Source organism: Triticum aestivum, chromosome 2A, assembly GCF_018294505.1.
Source record: "Triticum aestivum cultivar Chinese Spring chromosome 2A, IWGSC CS RefSeq v2.1, whole genome shotgun sequence".
NCBI classification, from domain to species: Eukaryota; Viridiplantae; Streptophyta; class Magnoliopsida; order Poales; family Poaceae; genus Triticum; species Triticum aestivum.
Window position 1 is genome coordinate 293,389,640 of NC_057797.1, and position 18,450 is coordinate 293,408,089.

Genomic DNA, 18,450 nt, shown 5'->3' on the forward strand with positions numbered 1-18,450 from the left:
CACCAGATGATGTTTTCCCTAAGAGGATATGTAGACATTGATAAACAAAACAAATAAGTCTGTTATCGCTCTTCCAACGAATATATATTCGGGTGCCTTACCAAAAAAGGCTTTCGCCCCGCTTTATATATAAAGCAAAGATCAACAACAACCCGATACAAACGCACTCCACCACAACACACACACCCAAGAAATGATATATAGACGTTGAGCACAGCAACTCGACCCCTAGCACTACAAGAGCAACCGGGGCTCCAACAATGAATATGCCACCTCGAAGATATGAAGCCACATATGACGAACCGTGGACTCCAAGACAATCCCTTTAGGAAGGTTACGACACCAGAGTGCCGACACCGCCCGATCTGATGATCAGGGTTTCCCCTGGAGCCACGCGACGGGCAAAGAGAGCTGCGACGACACCTTCAAGAAGGGAACGAGCTACGCCGCCGCCGGTCTGTCCGAAGATAGAGCAGGTTTTCACCCTGGCCAACACTCACTGTCACCGAACGCCACTCCCCGACAACCACGCCGCCCGTGCGGCCATGGCCATCGGCCAGCACTGAGCGACGGGTCGTCCCTTCAACGGAAATAGCACCCGAACAACGAGGAGACATATCGAAGGCTGACACAAGCCGCCAACGGATGAGCTGATGCCAAAATATGCCCGCCGCTGCCGCTGCCGACCTGCCAAGCTACTGTGGAGCCACCCATGGCCAGAGCCGCAACCACACCAAGCCACGGCCCAACCTGCGCCGCCTGGGGAGCTCCAACCGTCAGAGCCGCAGGGCACGCACCTGCACGACCAGCCGCTGCTGCAAGGCACCACGGGGCCACCACCACGGCACGCTGCAACAGACCTGCATCACCGGCCTGCCACCATCCACGAACGGACCAGCGACGGGAGCGAGTAGTGCCAGACCCACCATCGACGGAACCACCTACACCATATAGAGGCCACTAGCACGAGGAGACCAGGCGGCCTAGCTAGCACCACGCTAGCCAGGGCACACCATAGAACCTCGCCAGACAAGCCCGGCCGAGTAGTCTGTCTCCGGCCAGGCAGGATGGGATCAGCAACTCCACCCGCCGCCATCGAGAGCCATCAGGCCTCCACCACGCGCATCCTCCCTGCCACCCACGCGGCCAGGATGGCCAGCACCGCCGCATCTCGTCGATGATGTGCACCCACCAGATCCAAGAAAAGGAGCCCAGATCCATCGCCAAAATGGCCAGCCGCCGCTCCCCACGACAAGGAAGACAGAGAGGAGGGGGCCGCCGCTTCTTGGGGCTGTCGCCCCAGCGCCACCGCGCCGCAGAAGAGGCCGGAGAGCCGAATTCTCCCCGCTGTGCAGCTCCGCGACGCACGCCTTGCCGTCCAGGGCCGGCCTCCGCGCGCGACCAGAGAGAGAGGCCTGCCGCCGCTGGCTGCCGCATGGGCTCTGCCCGACGGGTCGCCCGACGGTGGCGAGGGGGATGAAGGTGGGAGCGGCGAAGGCTGCGTTAGGTTTCACCCAAGCCGCCCCCCCTGAGAGCGTCGCGGGTGGGGAAGCAGTGCTCAGTCATTTCATTTGGGTGCCTTGTATGCACTTGTAATGCATTAACTTGTATGAAATTCTTGTGAGCTATTCATGACATCTGAAACTTTTATCGTATATTTATATCATGCTGTAGGGGACTGATCAAAAGCATGTTGCGAGCAGAAGTCTAGATCATAGACCGAGTGTGAGTCATTTTCATACATCGTATTTTTTTACTTTAATGAATAAACTCTTGTTTCTGCACTCATTTACGCATCTCACTGCCTCATACTGATTGTGATTTTCAGGCGGCAGATCTGCTAAACCATCCGCAACTTCAACCCTATGGCTTGAAAATCCAATCGAAATCAAGTCATACATGCAGTATGTTCCCAACTATACTTCTTACCAGACATGAAGCACATAAGACCGCATGTTCTGATGATGAAGACAATTGCAAACCCCAATACACTAACAGCCATTCATTTAAATAATAGAGGATTGTGGAATTTGACAATGCCACTGCGATCCATGGAGGTCCTCAGTCTACCAAAATAGCAAAAGATTGTCCAGAATTGCTTCATCAACAGATGGGTAAGTTATCAGTCCAGGTCATGAAGGAAGTTGTCAAAGAAGCGATACATGATAAGTTATCCTCCAGAGGCCCAAACAACTGCTTATAGTAATTAGTTATATAAACTTTAAGGTAGACTCTTTCACGCAAAGAGGGAGTGTTGGGATTAAAGTGAATGATGATGTAGGTCACTACTTCCAAACACATAATGGACTGAGGCAAGGATATCCGATGTCACCTATTATATTCAACATAATGGTCGATATATTGACAATCTTGATAGGAAGGGCTAAGGAGGCGGGCCAGGTAGGTGGCCTCGTCCCGCACTTAGTTGACGGAGGTGTATCCATCCTACAGTACACTGATGATACTATCATCTTCATGGAGCATGACTTGGCAAAAGCGTGAAACATGAAGCTGGTGTTATGCTTATTCAAACAATTGACCGGTTTAAAAATTATCTTCCACAAGAGCAAGTTGTTTTGTTTTGGAAGAGCTAATGATGACCAAGATGCATACAAACAATTGTTCGGGTGTGAATTGGGAGCTTTACCTTTCACGTATCTAGGTATACCAATTCACCATCGTAAGCTGACTAACAGAGAATGGATGTGCATTGAGGATCGATTTGAGAAGAAACTGAGCTGCTGGAAAGGCAAGCTGATGTCATACGGAGGCCGACTAATCCTTATTAATTCGGTCCTCATGAGTATGCCCATGTTTCTCCTCTCCTTTTTTTAGGTTCCTGTTGGAGTTCGGAAGAGATTAGACTTTTATCGATCATGCTTCTTCTGGCAGAGTGATGAGCTGAAATGAAAGGGGCATCTCCCCTAGCCATGTATCCTCCAAGAATCTCGTAGCCTGGAGTGATACGCTTACATTGGAACAGTACTGCAGTCTACTCCGCTCAATATTCAACAACCCGGTCAGTTGTGCTGGAAACTCACTAAGAATGGAGAGTTTTCGGTTAAATCCATGTACTTGGATGTTATCAACTCTAGCGCGATTCCCCGAACGAAACATATTTGGATAGTCAAAGTACCTTTGAAAATCAAAGTGTTTATGTGGTTTGTACATAAAGAAGTTATCTTAACTAAGGACAATTTGGCGAAACGCAATTGGACAGGTTCTACAAGATGTAGCTTTTGCGACCAACATGAATCAATCAAACATCTCTTTCTTGATTGCCCTCTGCAAAAATTATGTGGCAGACGGTTCACATAGCTTTTAACATTACTCCTCCGAATTCTATCACCACGTTATTTGGAACGTGGCTTGATGAGATTGATTTCGACACAGCGAGACACATTCATGTAGGAGTATGTGCTTTATTATGGGCAGTTTGGAACTGCAGAAATGATTTGGTCTTTAACAGAACAACAAATATTCATTTTTTGCAGGATATCTTTTGAGCCACTGCGTTGATTCGTATGTGGTCACTACTCACTCCGACGGAGGCCAGGGAGCGTTTGGTTACTGGATCTACCCGATGGGAGATGGTAGCACGGGATATTTTCAACCGGTTTGGATGGCGGTCATGTAATAGGATAGGCATTTAGTGTTCCTATCTTTTTATGCCAGCCGGTTGCGGCTTTTCTATTACTATTTTGCTCTTCATGAGCTTTTTTTGTTTTGAGACTTGGAGACTTGTGTTGGACCTTTTGCTTAGTAATAATCAGGGTTGTATGCATTGTTCTTATGCAGAGGCTGGGGCGAACCCCCTTTTTGAAAACAAAAACAAGGTCACCAGCACCTACTCCACGAAGGGCGTCCTCGACTCCTAGGAGATGGCTAGAACTTGCAAGAACATTCCATGCTAGAACAGCTCATAAAGAGGAGGTATGTAGTATTTGGCCATACAAAAGGTTAGAATCTTATACGCAGTAAAAACCATTAAAAACAAAGGAGACCTGTGTATCTTTGTATTAGAGAATAAAAACATACTGTATATCATGACAGGAATAAAAAGAAACATGGAGAGGAAAGCAATGCAAGTAGTTGTAAAGTTAGTTATAGAGGAATTTAGCGCCAAGTGAAACTAACCACTCTCAAGAACGAGTCAGTATGCTTGATGGGCCCCTTGTCAAACGTCATGGATGGACCGAACTTGATTTTTAGAGAAAGAAAGGCTAAAAATGAGTTGTCGGAGTTGCAACTTGTAGTAATAAATTAGTCCTCCCCTCCACACACTTCCATGCAGCACTGCCAAGAGATGATTCGTCGCACACCAGCTGGAGCAAGGAAAGGCTTCAGAACCATGCTGATCTAGGGAAGCTGACATGCATGGACTATGTATAGCAAGCTATCATGCTGGATTACGCCCAGTGGAGAGTCGCCGGAAGGGCATGCCTAGAGCCCCCATTCGGTGTTGATACTGCGAGATAACAGGCCCAGTGCGGCTCTTGAGCCCTTTGTTTGATGTTTTTACTCTCCTTTTTGCACAACTTTTGTGCCGATAATCACTTGAACCACACTGTATTTCCCATTCCTTTCTCCTAAATCAATGAAGCCGGACAAATCGGGTCTTTAAAAAAACAAGGGGGTAGAACCTGAGTACACACACAAACATCGTTAGTTAACATCCAGCTATCGTTCATATTTCATTGCAAACACTAGCCAGTTGATATCACCAATCACGTAAGATCAACTCTAGCAGACCCTTTAAATCGCCCCGACCCGTAAAATAACCATTAGTTTATGGTTTTATCCAAAAAAAGTGACCTGGACATAAACCTTAAAGCATCTGACCCGTAAAAAAATTTGAGTGGCGCGGTAAAATCCACCCTCCGACCCGCGAAAGCACAGCCCCTCCTCCCCTGCCCCGTAGGTGCTCTGTATCCCGTGAAAGTGGTTGGTGAGAGGGACATTTCAGTACGCGCTCTCCCCACATCCCCTCCTGCAGTCGCCCGCTGCCTGTGATTTCGACCATTTTGGCCAGCGGAATCGCGCCGCTCGCCCCAGATCCGACACGAGTCGAGCCACTGCGACGCCTCCGCCGCCCCGAATCGATCGCCTTGAGCCGCCGCCCACCCCAGAAGCTAGCCCCTGTTTTGTCGAACCGCCGCTGGCCCCGCCGCCCCGGTGAGTCCTTTTCCTTCCTATTTTTAGCTTGGTCGTAGAAATCTCGTTGATGCGAGCTTAGATTCCATTTTTATAGATGGATTTGAGCCCATGCGAGCAATTTTTGCTCGAGGATTCTTCCTCGTCCGACGACTGAGACGTGGAATCGATGCTCGAGCGCCATCGTCAGCAGATGGTCATGGTGGTCCTAGCCGTGAAGGAGGTGGAGGATCGAAACCATAAAAGACAACGAGGTTTGACTGTCGGTCGTCTTTGCATCTCTCTCAACCGGTCTCTTGGGAATATGATGTTGATGCAAGACTACTTCGCGGACAATCCAACCTATCCACCGCATCTCTTCCGGAGAAGGTACCAAATGCGTTGATCACTCGTCGTAAAAATTGTGCAAGCTTGCGAGCCCAATTGTCAGTTTTTTACTCAACGGAGAAACGCCGCGGGCTTGTTGGGTTTTAGCGCCTACCAAAAAATCTCCGCAGTTAGGCGTGTGATTACATACGGTATCCCGACTGACTATGCCAATGAGTATCTTCGCATTGGCGGAGATACTACAATTGAGTTAGTGCGTAGGTTTTCCAAAGTGATGATCCGCGTCTTTGGTCATGTGTATCTTTGTCCACCCACCAAGTAAGACACAATACAGTTGATGGCAACAAATGAGAAGCGAGGTTGTCCTGGCATCTTACGAAGCATTGATTGCATGCATTGGACTTGGAAACACTGCTCGAAGGCATGGCATGGGAAATTTTGTGGCAAGTCTCGTAAGGTAAAAATTGTGCTAGAGTTCATAGCATCTGAGGATTTATGGATTTGGCATTGTTCTTTTGGTATGCCAGGTACTCTCAATGATATCAATGTGTTGCCACGGTCTCATTTGTTTGCTAGACTTGTTAGTGGTGATGCTCCTGCTAGCATTTCACGGTGCATGGGCACGAGTACACAAAGGGTAATGTGATGGAATTGTCACGGCAGATGTCCTCGTTGAAAGGACTTAGTCGTGAGGCCAATGTATCTAGTTGGTATCTTGAGAGGGGTTGAGTGGGACGAGAGACGCGAGGTTTTACCCAGGTTCGGCCCCTCACGGTGGAGGTAAAAGCCTACATCCTGCTTCATTGATATTGATGATGATGATCACGATTACACGGGTGCTCTAACTTGAGAGCTATAGACTTGTTTTTCTAACCCTAATCTGTCTAACTTGTGGAACTTCTCCCTCTTGGGGTGCCCTGCCCCTCCTTATATATGTTGAAGGGGAGGGTTACATGACTAGTCCTAGTAGGATTAGGATTATTCTATTACAAGTGGTGTCCTAGTCTTGCTTCCTTTGTAAGGAAATTTTCCTTATACCTTTCATCTTAAGCCGGCCTACCATAATACGAGACGGCCTTCCTTGAACCACACGTTGGGCCACCGGGTCTTGTCGCTCCTCTGACCCTCCTGCCGGGTTACCAATGAGTCACCAGGCCCAGCTGGGTCATCAGTGAGTGGAGGGATCCGGACGGGTCACCAGTGAGTCGCCAAGTCTGGCCAGGTCATACATCCGGCCGGGTCATACCGCGGGGTATATCGCCTACATTAGCCCCCAGTTTAGCTTGGATTTATCCATGGTAAACTTATCCTACAAAATAAACACAAGAACAATTTTGACAAGTTGTGCTCCGGGTTAACAGTTCTTGTAAGCTGGTACTTGATCACCCTTAAGTCCTTGTTATTTCCTCCTTCTAGAAAATCCGGGTCAATAGACCAGCTTCATAATCAATTTGCTGGCATTGGCTTCTCACAGAAATATATTGTGAAGAATATTTGATTCAGCTCCCAATAATAACAAAAATATTGGTCTTGAAATAATCATCTGATTTTCAGCCGGCTTGAAGATGTAGAACATGTCGGTTTATGATTACCACCATTGCCGGGTTATAAAAACTAATAATTCCGGGTCATGATTGTTGCCAACGTCGGTTCATGATTGTTGCCAACGCTGTTTCATGATTATTGATGACGTCGGGCTATGATTGTTGCAGACACTAGGTCATAATGATTGGTGACGCCGGGTCAATCTGGTTTGCTCAAAACAGAGATTTCAAAAATAGTTGTCCCTTATATCCGTGTTACCTATAGCTCCCAAGTCTTGAGCAGGACAAAGTGATGACTTAAGACTTGCTTCAATATAAATATTACTACTTTGAAGAAATCCATGTTACTCATCTTCAGTCACTAGTCAAAATTGAATATTCCACATATGTAGCCCCCAAGTGTTGGGTTGTCATGCTTGCATCAACCTAGGACTTGTAATTGTCTTATGCTCACAAAAACTTCAATCAGTGTAGCCCTCAAGGGCCGGGTCATTATGCCGTAATGAGCAGGGACTTTATAAATATGATCATGTAAACTTGAACAGCAATGTGTAGCCCCCAAGGGCCGGCTCAGTAAGATAATATTGAGCTGGGACTTTATATATAATTCATTGATAATAACATCATATGATGTAATCTCCACCATAGGGCTTGAACCCATGTCCATAAGGTTAAGAGCTTTGTACTCTACAAACTGAGTAGTGGATCTTTCAATACAATGAACTAAGGCTTGTGTACCCTGAATTTTTGACATGAGCAATTGGTAGCCCCCAAGGGCTGGCTCATTACAATGGGATGAGTCGGATCTTCAATAAGTTGATAAAAAATGACTTTACATTAGCCCCCAAGTGCCATGGTGCATGCTGGCAGTGACATGGGACTTGCATATTTGATGTAATCTCAATTTGAATAATGTAGCCCCCAAGTACCGGGTGGTAAGCCTGCAGCGACTCGGGACTATTCCCTCCATTGTAAAAATAAATCATGTCCATTAATAAAATAATAACCATTGCGCTAAAGCGACTATGAAGACCTCCATCATAATATTGGCTATTGATAACCATAATAAAAATCCAGCCATGTTGGCTATTAAAGATTTGAATAATATAATCTGGTTTGGAAAACCGGTTCCTGTGATATTGAATCGTACTGCCGGTTTAGGATACCTATGTAGTAAGGGCGATAACCCAATTTTTAGAAGCCAAAACTTCCAAATGTTTATGATTGTCATATATGGCGACTTATCATCCAAAGTCAAGCCAGGTTAATCAAAACCACATATATGCTTCAGATATGAACAAAAAGTCTCAAGACAAACCCAAAAGACTGTTTTCAAAAAACTTAAGCAAAATAGAAAGAAGAATTTTAGGCTTCTGATTCGAATATGATCAGTAAACTGGACCAAAGGGGTTAAGCTAGGATTCGAATACGATCATGTAGCCCCCAGTGGCTTTGGTGTTGCGCCGATCAAGAGGGTACCGACAGCTATGTTCTCTTTGGTTCGAATATGACCTATGTTTGAACAGGAAGCCCCAAATGACCTATAAATGTGGCTATGAGCCGGATCAAAGGGTAATCATAGTTTAGCTCAATAAGCCAGAAGCCCCCAAGTGATATATTCCTGAGCTGTGCTCGCCGGGTGCCTATGTTTGAGTTGTGTTGTGCATCAAAATCTCTTTGGTCCCTGTAATTTTTTTCTGAAAACACGAACTTGCGAGAGATGAATTCTTTTTAAACCGGAATTTCAAACCGGATATTTATAGCTTCAAAGCTTTGTGGGAGACAGGTTTACCTTGAGACAGATTGTAAACTGAAGCATCATTGTGGGCCGGAAATTTTCTGACGGCCTTTAAATTTTTACCGATATGGCAGTAGCCTCTGGGATCGGGTTATCTTCCCTCCAATGACCCGGGGTCTTAAATCTCACGATATTTGCTAATTCATGTCATCATAGCCCCCGAGTCTTAAGCTACTCGAGGAGTTGTCTTGAGATTCTCCATTTTTGACCGTGATATAAACCGGTATAAGTCATTCAATAGCTCAGTGTTATAATAATCCCTTTTGCAGTAGACAACTTGTCATGCATTGGAGAAATTGCAAGCCAGAGTAATTGCTCTTTTTAAAGAAAGCAATATGTAATATATAAAATATACTGAATGGATTTCACCTGATATGTTAGGACAGGAAATATCCACCGCGGAGTTGGTGATCACCACGGCAAAGCTAAAAGTAATCACGGGCGAATCGGTCGCGATAGCAGACAGATGAGTCAGCCTTCAATCACAAGCACGGTAAGCCGTGCGGATGAGCAAGTCAATCGCAAGCGCGGTAAGCCGGGCGAGTTAGCTGTGGCATTATAATTCGATGCGGACGGGCAGGTAATCGTAGGCGCAGTAAACCGCACGGACGGGCAAGTTGATGTAGACCAGGTCATAGGAGCGGCGACTTGTGCACGTCTGTTCATCGGGTAGTGTGGCTCGGACGAAAATGTCACTGCAGAACGTTGCTAGTGCATGCTTCATACTTGCAGCATAACGCCTCATCTATAATGAACAATTGTCCTGCGAAACAATACCATAGACCAGAGTAATTGTTCACATAAAAATTAATATGTGCTATTAAAACAGACGGGATGTTTTGTCAGACGAACACGGACACAGCTCATCTGAATTTGGAGTACTAAATAGCACTAATTGATGCCCACGTTCTTGCCCTTTGACTGATGTGGCAGGTTGTGTTGTTTGATCAATCAGCAGTACTGGCCCACTTTGTTTCCTTTGGCCTCATCTTATCTTTTTCCTCTGTCAGAGAAGCATATGGGAGCAACCAACACTTTGAGGCTACTATGACAAAGCTCCAAAACGGCCGACATACGTGCTTCATCTAGCACTTTCCATGTTCTAACAAAGTATCAGAAAACTTGCAGGCGTATGTGCTACTCCCGGCCTCCGCTCTGCTCTATCTGTACCATATATGCGCAAGCACAAACTAGCACTAGCTAGCAAACATGGGCGAGGGCGCACAGGCCACGAAAACAAGCTCAGCGAGGATTTGTCCGTGGTTGTAGAACTGGGCACCAGCGGCTTGACGTGGCCACTGGCGGCTCACACTGGACTGGCGGCTCACAATGGAGTCATCCGGCTGGGCCGACGCATAGCGGCGAGTTGGAGTCATCCGAATGGGGTCTTGCAACGACCTCTACCTCTCCAGCTCACCTCACTTATGAGCCACGCCTGAGGCAGACACCCGTGAGAGGCGACCCGCAGGCCGGCGGTGACTTGGAGCGGTGTAGTCACGGCGCCGGCAGGTTGGCATGGTTGCAGGTGTGGTGTCCCCTAGCGAGGCAGAGCGAGGCAGGTTGGAGGAGTGCGGGCAGCGGCTCGCGAGCAGAGGCGACTTGATGTCGCAGAGACGGCACGTTGCTCACGGTGCGGCTTGACGGCTGCCGCGAGGCAAATCCATGGTGGCGGTTTAGCTCAGACCAACCCGCAACAGTGAGGAGGAGGCAATTCAAGGTCATTACAGGGAGGACACACCCGGCGAGAAAAAGTACGGGTCAAGATCACGACCGCGGGGTGACTCGATCTTTGAACTGCAGTTAGGCCTTGGGCGACTTAGAAGCAGAGACGAGGTCGCTGAATTCGTAGGCCACTCGGAGGCGGGGTTTTAAGTTTCTACAGAAAACCGGCTCAAGGCCCTGGATGGTGGCTCAAAGACCTACTCCGGCGAGGGCGGTGTGTGGCCAAGGCCGGGGGCGGCTCTGTGCCATAGGAACGAGGCGGACTGGTCGTGGCTCGGATTGAAAACAGAAACGAACCCGGAGTCCCCCTTCAAGTCGTACTTATACTAACGAAGCAACGAGGCGGAGGCGATGGCGATTCAGGGGAGGCAAGGCCCAATGGCGACTCGGATGGGAAGTGAGGCACGACAGTGACTCAGACAAGAGGCCATGGTGGTCGTTTTGATCTGATTACGCTGGGCGGAGTTGATCCGACGCGGCGGTTTAGCGTATCCAGAATTAGAGGTTTGTCCCGATGGCAAGTGAGGCCGCGGGAGCTAGAAACTTGAGGCTCGGAGGCGACGACCCACAGCGGTGGCTCAGAAGTGATGCCAGCAAGGAAGACGGCCGGTCGGCCATTAGGTGCGCGGCGATTCATAGAGCGAGTGATGCCGCCGTAAGATTGCTCGGCCGAGGCGACTCAACGATGGAGCTCCTGAGGTGGTGGTGTGAGGCGGCGCTGAAACAGCCATGGAAGCGTGCGCCGGCGGAAGGCGAAGGCGAAGCCCATCAGCTCAAGGCTATACTAGTTGACAACCGGCCAAGTAGTTTGAGGCCTGCCTGGAACTGAAAAAGGCTTCGGAGACACAACAAGGAGAGGCGGCTCAAGGTGATGGTGGTGAACGATGAGGCCGGGCACAGTTTGGTGGTGACTCGCCGTAGAAGAGGCAAGTCGACGACAGCTTGGAGTAGGCGGCAGCAGGTCGGTTTGACTCGGACGGAGCAACGACGGATCGACCACGGTGGGTCAACCACGGCGGGTTAAGGCGAAGTGAGGGCAGCGACTCACGGCGGCCGCGACGTATGGCAGAAGTGTTAGAATGTATATACGTAGTTATCTGTATACATCATGTATTGTACCTCTTGGTACTTCTATATATATGAGATAGCCACACTCGTTTAGGGTGTCGTGCAGTTTCCCAAAACATATCATTTTACATGATATCAGTTTAGGTTACGATGTCTTCCGCTGCATACGCCGCCGGCGCCGCCGTTCGGGCTGCCGCCGCCGCAGCGCCGGCCTCTGTCTCGCCCTTCCTCGCCTCTCGCCCGCTTGCGACGGTGTGGCAGGCCCAGTCCCCCGGAGCCGTTCTTCCTGGCTCCCCGATTGGATCTGAGGTGATGGGCGATCTACCTCCATTGACCTTCTACGGTGGTTCGATCAATCCCGACGTTCCGTCGGCCTACGGCGGTCCTGCGCCCGCTAATCTAGCTGTGTACGCTGTCCCGCAGTACAGCGCCCCATCGGCACCTGCGTATGGTGTCCCGCCCATGTACGGGGCTCCTCCGGCTATACCGATCCAGGGCATGCAGCCCCGATCGGGTGCCCCTGCAGCGCCACTCCAGGGCGCACCTCCGTCGCTGGCTCCCCGATCAAGTGCTCCTGCAGCGCCCCATGGTGCAGCGCCACTCCAGGGTACTATGGTGCAGCGCCGCCACCGTCATCCGCGTGGCCCGCGTTTTCCTCCGGAACGCTGCCTCCGCAACAGTATACGGCGCCCCGCGCCACCGCTGTCCTATGGAGCTGTGTCTACCATGCCCTACGGGGGGCCTGCCGCACCTCCGTACGGTGCGCATACTGCTGCTCCGCCTGGCGCCTACTCGTCGCAGATGTACGATGGTGCCGTGCCCGCGTCACATCCGTCCGTTCACACGGATCATGCCATGGCGTCGTCGCCCTTCTACTTCTCACATCTACTCCCGGTGAAACTTTCGCCGGACAATTATTTGTCGTGGCGTGCTCAGGTGTTACCTCTCCTTCGAAGCCGCTACTTGGAGGGATATGTGGATGGATCCCTCCCGTGCCCGCCGCCATATCATCCCGCGTATCACACGTGGGTGGCTCAGGATCAGGCCATCCTCTCCGCCATCCAGTCTTCGCTCACTCCGAGCGTCTCGTCGCTGGTTATTTTTGCCGCCACGTCTCGCGATGCATGGGCGGCGCTACACACCAGTTTCGCCTCTCAGTCTCTGGCGCGTGCTCATTCTATACACACCGAGTTGGGCGAGACTAAGCTCCGTGACCTCAGCATCACGGACTACTTCAACAAGATGACCGGTTTCGCTGACACACTGGCCTCGATCGGGCAGCCGCTTCTTCCCGAGGACTTCACCACTCATGTTCTTAACGGACTTGACGACGACTATGATAATCTCATTGAGAATGTTCACGGTCGCGATGCTCCCCTTCAGCCTCGTGAGCTCTATGCGCGCCTCCTCGGTCGCGAACAGCGCATCAAGGCGCGCCGTGCCTCCCCGAGCTTCGCCTCTGCCAACGCCGCGACCCGCGGTAAATCGCAGAAGCCATTCCCGCCTGGTGGCAAGCAGGCATCCTCGTCTCAGCAGGCTCCGCGGTCTGCTCAGCCGCCATCCATCACTGGCGGTGCCCGCCCGGTCGCCAGCTGCCCATGCTGTGGCACTCTGCAGGCCTGCCAACTTTGTGGCCTTGAGCGTCACATCGCCTCTCGCTGTCATTGCTACTACAAGAAGGACTTCCTTGGCCTTGGCAACAACGGCAAAGGGAATGAGAAGCAGGCCGCTGCTGCAGTGACATGTCATGAGCACGGGCACACCCCGTCCTACTCAATTGATCCGACATGGTACATGGACACGGGTGCTACCAACCACCTGACGAGCGAGATGGGGAAACTCTCCACTCAGGAGACATACCGAGGTCATGATCAGGTTCACACCGCCAGTGGAGCAGGTATGCGCATCTCACATGTTGGTCAGGCCTCACTTCTTGCACACAACTCGAGAAAATTGCATCTTTCCAATGTTCTTAGAGTTCCTTCTGCTACACGTAGTTTGTTGTTTGTTCCTCAACTTACACGTGATAATAATGTCCTTGCTAAATTTCATCTGTTTCGTTTCTTTATCAAGGATCGGGACACGAGGGACGTTCTACTTAGCGGTCATCTGCGCCATGGTCTATACGCGCTTGATACGCCGCGCCTACTTCCTACACCGAGTCCTCTCCAAGCCTTCAGTGGTGTTCGTGTGTCGCCTACGCACTGGCATGCGCGCCTTGGTCATCCTGCTGCTCCGATAGTTCGTCATGTTCTGCATCGTCATGAGCTTCCAGTTGTGTCCAATAAAATTGCTGAAACTATCTGTGATGCCTGTCAGCAAGGCAAGAGTCACCAACTTCCGTTTTCAGAGTCGAGTCGTGTTGTCAAGCACCCTCTTGAGCTTATTTTTTCTGATGTGTGGGGTCATGCTCAAACGTCTGTTAGTGGCCACAATTACTATGTTAGTTTTATTGATGCTTATAGTCGGTTTACCTGGCTTTATCTTATTAAACGCAAGTCTGATGTGTTTGATGTTTTTATCCAGTTTCAAGCGCATGTTGAGCGTCTCCTTAAGCATAAGATTATTCATGTTCAGTCTGACTGGGGGGGTGAATATCACAACCTCAATTCATTCTTTAATAAGCTTGGGATCTCACACCGTGTGTCTTGTCCTCATACACATCAGCAGAATGGTACCGCTGAACGTAAGCATCGTCATCTCGTAGAGACTGGCCTTACCCTACTGGCTCATGCCTCCGTTCCGTTTCGGTTTTGGAGTGATGCTTTTTCAACAGCTTGTTTCTTGATAAATAGGCTTCCCACACGACTTCTGAAAATGAAAACTCCTCTTGAACTCCTGCTCAATGAACTCCCAGATTACACTTTTCTAAAAGTCTTTGGATGTGCTTGCTGGCCTCACCTTCGTCCATACAACAAACACAAGATAGAGTTTCGGTCAAAACTGTGTGTTTTCTCGGGTATAGTTCTCTCCACAAAGGGTACAAGTGCCTTCATGTTCCCACCAATCGAGTTTACATATCTCGTGATGTCGTGTTCGATGAGAGTGTATTTCCTTTCCGTGCACTTCCGGACAACTCTACTACTCCAACACCACCTATGCACTCCACCACACCTTCGCCTGATCAATTTGTAGATGTTGTACATGCTCCTATGCTACTTCCTAACCATGCTGCAGGTATTGGACGTGGTGCCCGGCTCGAGCTCCTTACTGATCAGGTGTCGGATGACGATCACGGAGGAGATGTTGATCGTGTGCATGGGCCATGCATATCGGGTCAAACCCATCAACCCGACCCTGCCCCGCCCGACGCCCTTGCCCCGCCTGGTACGGGCGGGCATGCTGCGCCCGCCGCACCATGGGTGGGCCTGCCTGGTATGGCCGCACATGCTGCGCCCCCGCCAGCACCACGGGTGGCCAGTCCGCCTGGCCCGATGGTCCCCACGCGCGAGACCACTACGCCTGGCTCGCCCGGCCCGATGGTCCCCACGCGCGCGACCGTTCCGCCTGGCTCGCCTGGCCCGGTGGTCTCCCCACGAGCGACCGCTTTGCTCGGCTCGGTGGCGGCTGTCCCGGCTCCCAGTGAGCCGTTTCCGCCCAGCCCGACGCCGCTTGGCAACTCTCCGTCTGGCTCCGTGTCGCCAGCTTCTGCAGGCTCGACGTCGCCTCTGTCGACTGAGTTGAGCCAGGTCTCATCAGCTCTGCCTGCAGCTGTTACGCTCCGCCCCCGCACACGCAGTCAGAATGGAGTTTTTTGCCCAAAGGAGCGCACAGACGAAACTATTGCGTGGCTTGCCGCTTGTGTTGCTCATGCTACTGCTGACCCTATAGCTGAGCCACGTCATTTTGAGGCTGCTCTCGGGATTCCTCACTGGCGAGCTGCGATGGAACAGGAGTTTCAGGCGTTAGTAAAAAATCATACCTGGCAACTTGTTCCCCCTGTTTCTGGTGTTAATATCATTGACTCCAAGTGGGTCTTCAAGGTTAAGAGACATGCTGACGGTTCCATTGAACGCTACAAGGCGCGGTTAGTAGCAAAGGGTTTTAAACAAAGATATGGTCTTGATTATGAAGACACATTCAGTCCAGTTATCAAACCTACAACTATTCATTTGCTGCTCTCTCTGGCTGTTACTCGAGGATGGTTTCTTCGTCAGCTTGATGTGCAGAATGCCTTCCTCCATGGTGTTCTTGAGGAGGAGGTCTATATGCACCAGCCCCCAGGTTTTGTTGACCCTGCACGTCCTCAGCATCTCTGTCGTCTTGTCAAGGCGTTGTACGGACTAAAATAGGCTCCTCGTGCATGGCATACACGTCTTGGCTCAGTTCTTCGGGCTCTTGGGTTTGTTCCCTCCATAGCTGACACCTCTTTGTTTCTCCTTCAGTGTCCTGAGGTTACGATGTATCTTCTGGTCTATGTTGATGATATCATATTGATCAGTTCCTCCGATGTTGCTACTGATCGTCTTGTGACTGCACTCAGTGATGATTTTGCTGTCAAGGACTTAGGTGCTCTGCACTATTTCCTTGTTCTGGAGGTCTCGCGATCATCTGATGGGTTGACTCTTACTCAGAAGAAGTATTCTCTGGACTTGCTGCGGCGCGCGGGTATGTTGAAGTGTAAACCTATTGCCACTCCGATGTCTGCGACTGATCGGTTGTCTGCCTTTCATGGAGACCCTCTCTCTTCTACTGATGCTACTGAGTACCGCAGTCTCATTGGAGGTCTGCAATACCTCACTATCACCAGGCCGGATGTCTCCTATGCAGTTAACCGTGTGTGTCAGTATCTTCATGCACCCACGACGTCTCATTGGTCAGCAGTGAAGTGTATTCTTCGCTATGTCCGTCTCACTGCCTCGTATGGGTTGCTCCTTCAGCCTGCACCATCTTGTGAGCTTTTGGCCTTCTCAGATGCGGATTGGGCTGGTAGTCCTGATGATAGGCGATCCACGGGGGGATATGCGGTCTTCTTTGGACCTAACTTGATCGCCTGGAATGCTCGCAAGCAAGCTACAGTGTCTCGCAGCAGTACTGAAGCCGAGTACAAGGCGGTTGGCGATGCCACAGCGGAGCTCATATGGGTACAGTCCTTATTATGAGAATTGAGAGTCTCTACAGCTCAGCCTCCAGTCCTTTGGTGTGATAACATAGGAGCCACATACCTTTCATCTAATCCTGTATTTCATGCTCGGACGAAACACATCGAAGTTGATTATCACTTTGTTCGGGAACGTGTTGCACAGAAGCTACTTCGTATCAAGTTCATCTCTTCCAAGGATCAACTTGCTGACATCTTCACGAAGCCTCTTCCACAGCCGCAGTTTGTAGGTTGTAGGCGCAATCTTAACTTGCTTTGTACTTCAGGCCATAGTTAAGATTGAGGAAGGGTGTTAGACTGTATATGCGTAGTTATCTGTATACATCATGTATTGTACCTCTTGGTACTTCTATATATATGAGATAGCCACAACCGTTTAGGGTGTCGTGCAGTTTCCCAAAACATATCGTTTTACAAGAAGATGACAAGGGAGCGGGTGCTGGCGGTAAGCCGGCGCGCGCGGAGGCGGTTCGTCTGGAATGGCGATTTGATATTGCAGCTTACGGAAGAAGGAGACACCCGAGGTGGGGTCCAGGCGGCGGTTCGCGGGTTGCCCTCGGTCAGGGCGGTTCAACAGCAGCAAGGCGGAGCGGCGTAGCAGAAGGAGGAGCGGCCGGGCGGCTTAGCAGGATAGGTTTGTTCCTAATTAACTGGTATATCAAATTTTTTCAATGCCTCTACGTGAGTACTAAACCGGCCACCAGTACCTAGAACTGGTTCTGATCTGATATTTGGATGTAGCGCATGGTAACAGCAGCAAGGCAGCAGCCTCGTGATTTGAAGTGAATCCACCTATGTCAACTGTTGTGCATCCAAATTTCACATGCACCAGCTCTTGTACCAAAACGACAATAAAATAGCGGAGTCGGTCTCCGTCCCGCTGGATCGTAATACTGGCTGTTTTGATGGAAATCAACCCTCCTCAAACGGGCGGACAAACAGGCCGCGTGCGGCAACACGCATGGAACCCTAGCTTCTTGTGATCTCAAACCTTGTACTGCCAGCTCCAAAGTTAATCATGCTCTCGACCACCAAACAATGAACCTGCCGGATCTTCCTAAACTGACAAAATTTGCGAGCCCATTGATCCCTAGATGAAAAGTGACGCCCGGATATTTAACCTACAGTGAACCTCTGCTAATGATGCCATGTCACCTCAATTTTTGTTGCTAATCTCGTGTTAGTTTAAAAACCGATTCAAATTCAAATTTAAAAATATGGCAAACAACAAAAGTTTTCAAAAAGTCAAAACTAAAATGTTCTTATTCCCACAAATAATTCACAAGATATATTGGTGGAGAAAACAAGTTTTCATAAAATGTTTAAATGCACTAAACTAATCAAATTAGTAGCTATAACCAATAATCAAATACTTTTTGTAATATATAAAATATTAAACTAATTTATTTGGGAGCCCAAGTTATTGTGGCATTAGCATAAGTAGTAACTATTTTAGAAACAAATTATATATTTTACAAAACTAAAATAAATAGAAAATAAAATAAAACGGTAAAAAGGAAAAGTAAAACAAAAACAAAACAAAAAAAGAACGAAGAGAGACCCCCCTCCCCTGGGCCCTTCGGCCCAACAGGGCTACCATGCCACCCCACAGCCCGGCCCACTCCTCCCCTCCCCCCGCTCCCCTGGCCTATACACCACACCCGACCGAACCCTATCCCCCTCTCCCCCCAGATCCTCTCCCCCACGACCCCCACTCTCGCCCTCGTGTCTCCCTT

General features: G+C 49.7%; 1 pseudogene; it reads left to right on the top strand.

Annotated features, from left to right (window-relative positions):
• The first annotated feature begins 1,067 nt into the window (after nucleotides 1-1,067).
• Nucleotides 1,068-18,450, top strand: part of LOC123191655 (serine/threonine-protein kinase Nek3-like) — a 23,529-nt pseudogene continuing 6,146 nt past the window's right edge.